Below are 6,144 nucleotides of genomic sequence, written 5' to 3'. Positions count from 1 at the left end.
TTAGGCGCCCCTGTTACACAGGGGCACAAAAATTGTGCCTTATGCCACGTGCAAAGTATTGCATCAAAAATTGTTATTAGACGCCCCTGTTACACAGGGGCACTAAAATTGTGCCTTAGGCCACATGCAAAGTATTGCATCAAAAATTGTTATTAGACGCCCCTGTTACACAGGGGCATAAAAATTATGCCTTAGGCCACATGCAAAGTATTGCATCAAAAATTGTTATTAGACGCCCCTGTTACACAGGGGCACAAAAATTGTGCCTTAGGCCACATGCAAAGTATTGCATCAAAAATTGTTATTAGACGCCCCTGTTACACAGGGGCACAAAAATTAGGCCTTAGGCCACGTGCAAAGTATTGCATCAAAAATTGTTATTAGGCGCCCCTGTTAAACAGGGGCAGAAAAATTAGGCCTTAGGCACTGGTGGCGGAGCACAGAAAAACACAATTTCTTACTAGCTAACAGCATGAAAAGTGAGGAGGAGAAGGATATTCCATCAGCAGCACAACAGGACAGTCACTCAGCATCAGCAGTCTCAAAGGGATCTGATATTTCAACACAAAATTCTTATTCAGTAACATCAGCATCAGGTGCTTGGTAGCCGGTGTTGATCCAAGCCTGATTCATTTTGATGAAGGTCAGTCGATCAACAGAGTCGGTGGAGAGGCGTACCCTGTGATCGGTCACAAAGCCTCCAGCAGCACTGAATGTGCGTTCTGAAAGAACACTGGATGCAGGTCAAGCCAGTAGCTCAATTGCGTACTGTGCAAGCTCTGGCCAGTGATCCATCCTCAAGACCCAGTAAGCCAGAGGATTTTTCGTGGGGAAGGTGTCCAAGTCGGATCTTGCCGCTAGGTATTCCCGGACCATGTAAACCAGACGCTGGCGATGGTTGCTGGAACCGGTCAGACCTTGGGGCTGCGGACTAAAAAATTGTCTGAACGCATCGGTCAGACGGCCACCTTCTCCACCGCTCCTTCTCTGACTCACCGAAGCCTCAGCAAGACGTCCAGGGCCAGGTTTTGGTAATCCCCCCGGTTCTGGGAACGCATTGCACAGACCCTTCTGCAAGGCCTCCCGCAGTAGTTTCATCTTCTGCTCCCTCTGCGATGGCAACATAAGATCCGTTACCTTACTCTTGTAACGTGGATCAAGGAGAGTTGCCAGCCAGTAATGATCCCTCTCCTTGATAGCACGTACACGAGGATCCTTACGCAGGCTTTGCAGGATCAGGGAGGCCATGCAGCGTAGGTTTGCAGAGGCATTCGGGGCACAGTCCTCTGGGTCACTGAGGACGACCGGATCCTCAGCCACCTCATCCCAGCCACGTAAAAGTCCACGTGTTCCTTGGGACTGTAAATGATCCCTTGAAGACTGCTGCTGTTGATGCTGAGTGCTAGGCTCCACCTCCATGCTGCTGATACAATCCTCCTCCTCCTCCTCTTCCTCATCCTCCTCCTCCTCTTCCTGTGTTCCAGGTCGGCAAGCAGGAACAGTGTCTGGATAAAGGGGGCCTTGAGAGGTAAGGAAGTCCTCCTCTTCCTCCCTCTGTTCTGCCTCAAGGGCCCTGTCCATTATTCCACGTAGGGTGTGCTCCAACATGTGAATAAGCGGGACAGTCTCACTGATGCATGCACTGTCACTGCTCACCATCCTCGTGGCCTCCTCAAATGGTGACAGGACAGTGCATGCATCCCTGATCAAGGCCCACTGGCGTGGTGAAAAAAACCCAAGCTCCCCTGAGCCAGTTCTGCTGCCATATTGGCACAGGTACTCATTGATGGCCCTCTGCTGCGTGTGCAGCCGCTGCAGCATGGCCAACGTAGAGTTCCATCTGGTGGGCATGTCACAGATTAGGCGGTTCTTGGGCAGGTTGTATTCCCTCTGGAGGTCTGTCAGCCGAGCAGTGGCATTATATGACCTCCGGAAATGCACACAGACTTTCCTGGCCTGCCTCAGGACATCCTGTAAGCCAGGGTACCTGCCCAAGAACCGCTGCACCACCAAATTGAGAACATGCGCAAAACAGGGCACATGGGTGAGTTTTCCACGTCGCAGGGCAGAGAGGAGGTTGGTGCCATTATCGCTGACCATCATTCCAGGCTTCAGCTGGCGTGGCGTCAACCACCTCTGAGCCTGCCCCTGCAGAGCTGAAAGAACCTCTTCCCCAGTGTGGCTCCTGTCTCCCAAGCACACCAGCTCTAGGACCGCATGGCATCTCTTGGCCTGCATTCCTGCGTAGCCCGTCGTACGCCTACGGAGCACGGCTGGTTCTGAGCCAACATCACCACAGGAAGAGGCCACAGAGGAAGAAGAAGAGGAGGGGGTGGAGGAGAGAGGTGTGTCACAAGCAGTTGTAGTGTTTTGGAGGCATGGTGGTGGAACAACCTCCAAAACTACTGTGCCTTGACCTGCGTCCTTCCCAGCTGCCAGCAGAGTCACCCAATGGGCCGTAAAAGACAGGTAACGTCCCTGTCCATGCCTGCTGGACCATGAGTCAGCGGTAGTATGAATAGAACATCTATTATGGTTTGGTCTCAAATAGTTGCCGACACCCCTGATGAACAGAAAAAAATGGAGGATCCCCCAGGGTGGGGCTTTTTAGGCAACAGTAGTACAAGTAGTCATGGTAGATACAAAATATATAATAGTTTAATAATAACAGGACGGTATCAAACAACGTTCAGTAAACGTATATAGTACAAAGGTTTAAAAACAACACATTAATGGGGTGTATTGGAAAAAAGGTGAAGAGTCCACAATATAAATACTGGGCCCAACGCGTTTCGGGTTTCCTTCTTCAGGGACCGAAGTATGTGTGGAGTCAGAAAGTGTAACAGACAACTTTTCTAGAAAACAAATAAATGACAATGTGTTGAAAATAATAACATACAGATGAAAAACATTAAACTGGTACAGATAAGAAAAAATCATACCACCCGAGAAGTTTCAACGGCTCAGCACACCCCTTAAAAGGACATCGCAATCGGGACGCATGGCAAGCCTCAGATGGTAAGGAGAGGAGTGAGGACTGGCATCTAATATCAATCACAGCGTAGCAAGACCTTTGGCCCGAAGTGTCACAGCGTAAAAGTTTATTGATTGTATATATATATATTTTTACCTGTCCAAAATATAAATAAGAGGACAGGATAATATCAACGGTGCCGCAGGCAACAAAAACGAAAAAGAACGCAAAAAAGGATCGCAAAAAAGAAAGCTGAACCAAGATTTTATATATGAGGCTAGAGACATACCTGTAATGACAAAAAGTGGCCAGAGAGGTCAGTAGAGGGATCGGAAGCTAAAAAATAAATGAAAGAAATAAATCCCAGTTTAGAGATATACAGAGTATAGGCAATGGCATGTAAAGCAATAGTATGGGGGTCAGGGTGGGAAACATGAAGGGACAAAGTACTTACATGGGAAGAAAACACAAGCAGTGTAGAGTGTGTACAGCTGCTGCAGCCATCCAGCAATGTCTGACATTGTGGGGCTGTTTGGCTTTTAAATAGGAGAGGGGGAGGAGTAAGGTGGGAGGGGTCTGTAAAGGAGCCTGCGTTGCTATGGGTCAGTGTGGAAAAGGGGGCGTTGCCTCCAAGTGGGGAGAGGGGAGGGACAGGTAAGCCCTGCTCTCATCATGTGGGAGCCCGCACTAATGACGTGCAGGGAGAAAAAAAAAAAAAAAAAAAACATGGCAAGTGACCAGGAAGATCACCTGACACGGGGGTGGAGAATATGCAGAATAGTTGGTTGCATGTTGGAGAATAAGAAACGTATAATAAAGGGGGCATGACCATTACTAGTACAGGAGGAGAAGGGTATAAAAAGGGTCAGCTAGGGAAAAAGTAGTAAGAAGGATTGGAAATGCAAGATGCAAATAAATGTTTTTGTTATAGAGTGATTTGTAAGCACGGTTGCTGCTCAATGCAAGCAGGGGTTTGTATATACAGTATCTTTATGTACAGGTATGCTCAGCCATAAAATTAAAGGGACAGCAATCTAAGAAGATGTTGTATTAAAAGGATATTATAATTATGCAAGAATGGGGACACGTGGGCCAAAAGGTCCAGGGGCAAAAAGGAAAAAACAGGGGCACGAAAAATGTCCACTGTGTGATCCCTGCCCCTGTTATAGGCGCAGGTATAGACCCATGGTCAAAGACACCAAAAGGTGCATGGGGACCAGGTCAAAAAAGCCGTCTCCCATGGAAGGAGGACAGACGGCTTACGTGCGCCCAGCTAAGGAGTGACAATAAGGGAGATGCCAGTCAAGCCAAAATGCGCTTCGAACGCGAATCCCCAGGGGGTGTACTGAGGGATGAATGGGCATGGTGATAAATACAGGGAAAATCCAGTATGTATTACTGACATGGGCAAATGACAGAGTGGAGAAGGGGGTAATGAAAGGAGACAATCGGTGACATAAGGTCCTCGAAATATAGAGTGGTCTTGGTCATTCTTTTTCACAACCCCCGGAGGAGAAACCTTCCAAAAAAGGCCTGAAGCTGATCTGCTCATTGAGGCCCGGTGGAAGATTGGCCTCTAATTCGGCAATCCACCGAGTTTCATGCTGCAAGAGGATCTTATTCCAATCCCCACCTCTGGGGCTTGGATGGATCCTATCGAGGATTAAAAATTTAACCCCTGAGAAAAGTCCATTATGTTGAGACAAGATGTGGCGCCCTAGTGGTAAGTCTGGGTTGGCCGAACGCATGGCATGTAAATGCCGGGAAGCTCGCTTAAAGAATGGTAATTTGGTTTTACCCACGTAGAACCTCTTACATTGACAGGTGAGTAAGTATATTACGCCAAATGTCTTGCAATTGGCAAAGTGTCTCGGTCTGTAAGGCCGACCGTTGGGTAGTACAATATCACGCTCTATATTGATGTATCGACAGATGGAGCAACCCCCGCAGGTGAAGGTACCCTTCCTTTTGCAAGGGTCTTTCCTGAAGTTGTCCTTGAACTCACTGGCCACTAAGTGGTCTTTGAGTGAGCATGCCCGTCGGTAAGTTATCGCTGGCTCTTTTGGTACAAAGGGACCGAGTTGAGGGTCAAAAGAGAGTAGGTGCCAGAATTGTTTGAGGATTCCTCTCGTTTTTTGATGTTTTTCATCTGTATGTTATTATTTTCAACACATTGTCATTTATTTGTTTTCTAGAAAAGTTGTCTGTTACACTTTCTGACTCCACACATACTTCGGTCCCTGAAGAAGGAAACCCGAAACGCGTTGGGCCCAGTATTTATATTGTGGACTCTTCACCTTTTTTCCAATACACCCCATTAATGTGTTGTTTTTAAACCTTTGTACTATATACGTTTACTGAACGTTGTTTGATACCGTCCTGTTATTATTAAACTATTATATATTTTGTATCTACCATGACTACTTGTACTACTGTTGCCTAAAAAGCCCCACCCTGGGGGATCCTCCATTTTTTTATGAGTCAGCGGTAAGATGCACCTTACCACTGACCGCCCTGTCCAGCGAGGTATGGACATTGCCTTCCACATGCCGGTAGAGAGCCGGAATCGCCTTCCGTGAAAAAAAGTGGCGTTTGGGTACTTGCCACTGAGGTACTGCACATTCCACAAACTCACGGAAGGGGGCAGAATCTACCAACTGAAAAGGTAGCAGTTGAAGTGCTAGCAATTTTGCTAAGCTAGCATTCAACCGCTGGGCATGTGGATGGCTGGGAGCGTACTTCTTTCGGCGCTGCAGCAGCTGGGGCAGGGAAATTTGTCTGGTAATATCAGTAGATTGGCCGGATGTACTACCACTACTACGTTGTGACACACCTATTTCTACACCTTCGGTGCAGGCTGCAGAGAGGACTAGGGGTCTAGTGGGGTTTGAGGTCACAGAAGGGCAAGGGGAGGACCGCTTTGGTCTTTGGTGTGGGTCTTTCTGGTATGCCTGCCAACGAGCTGCATGGCAGGTCGACATATGTCTGGACAAGCATGTGGTGCCCAAGCGGGTGATGTTTTGGCCACGCGAGATACGCTTGAGACATATGTTGCAAACAGCAAAGGTAGCATCTGATGGACAGGTTTCAAAAAAGGCCCACACCAAAGAACTTTTGCTGTACCGTTGAGACACAGCAGCGCCACGTAATGCAGTTGGTGTACTGCCCTT

The 6,144-nt window shown here is 47.9% G+C and overlaps 1 long non-coding RNA gene across 1 annotated transcript; it reads right to left on the bottom strand.

The window, feature by feature from the left end:
* Positions 1-2,815: 2,815 nt before the first annotated feature.
* Positions 2,816-4,493, bottom strand: LOC120929671. The gene is made up of 4 exons (XR_005747415.1): positions 3,429-4,493; positions 3,264-3,310; positions 2,943-3,130; positions 2,816-2,855 (listed from the first exon to the last, which is right to left on the bottom strand). It is a non-coding gene; the product is annotated as an uncharacterized LOC120929671 (long non-coding RNA).
* Positions 4,494-6,144: the final 1,651 nt, after the last annotated feature.

This window comes from Rana temporaria, chromosome 2 (assembly GCF_905171775.1).
Source record: "Rana temporaria chromosome 2, aRanTem1.1, whole genome shotgun sequence".
NCBI lineage: Eukaryota > Metazoa > Chordata > Amphibia > Anura > Ranidae > Rana > Rana temporaria.
This window is presented reverse-complemented; position numbering and strand designations above follow the sequence as displayed.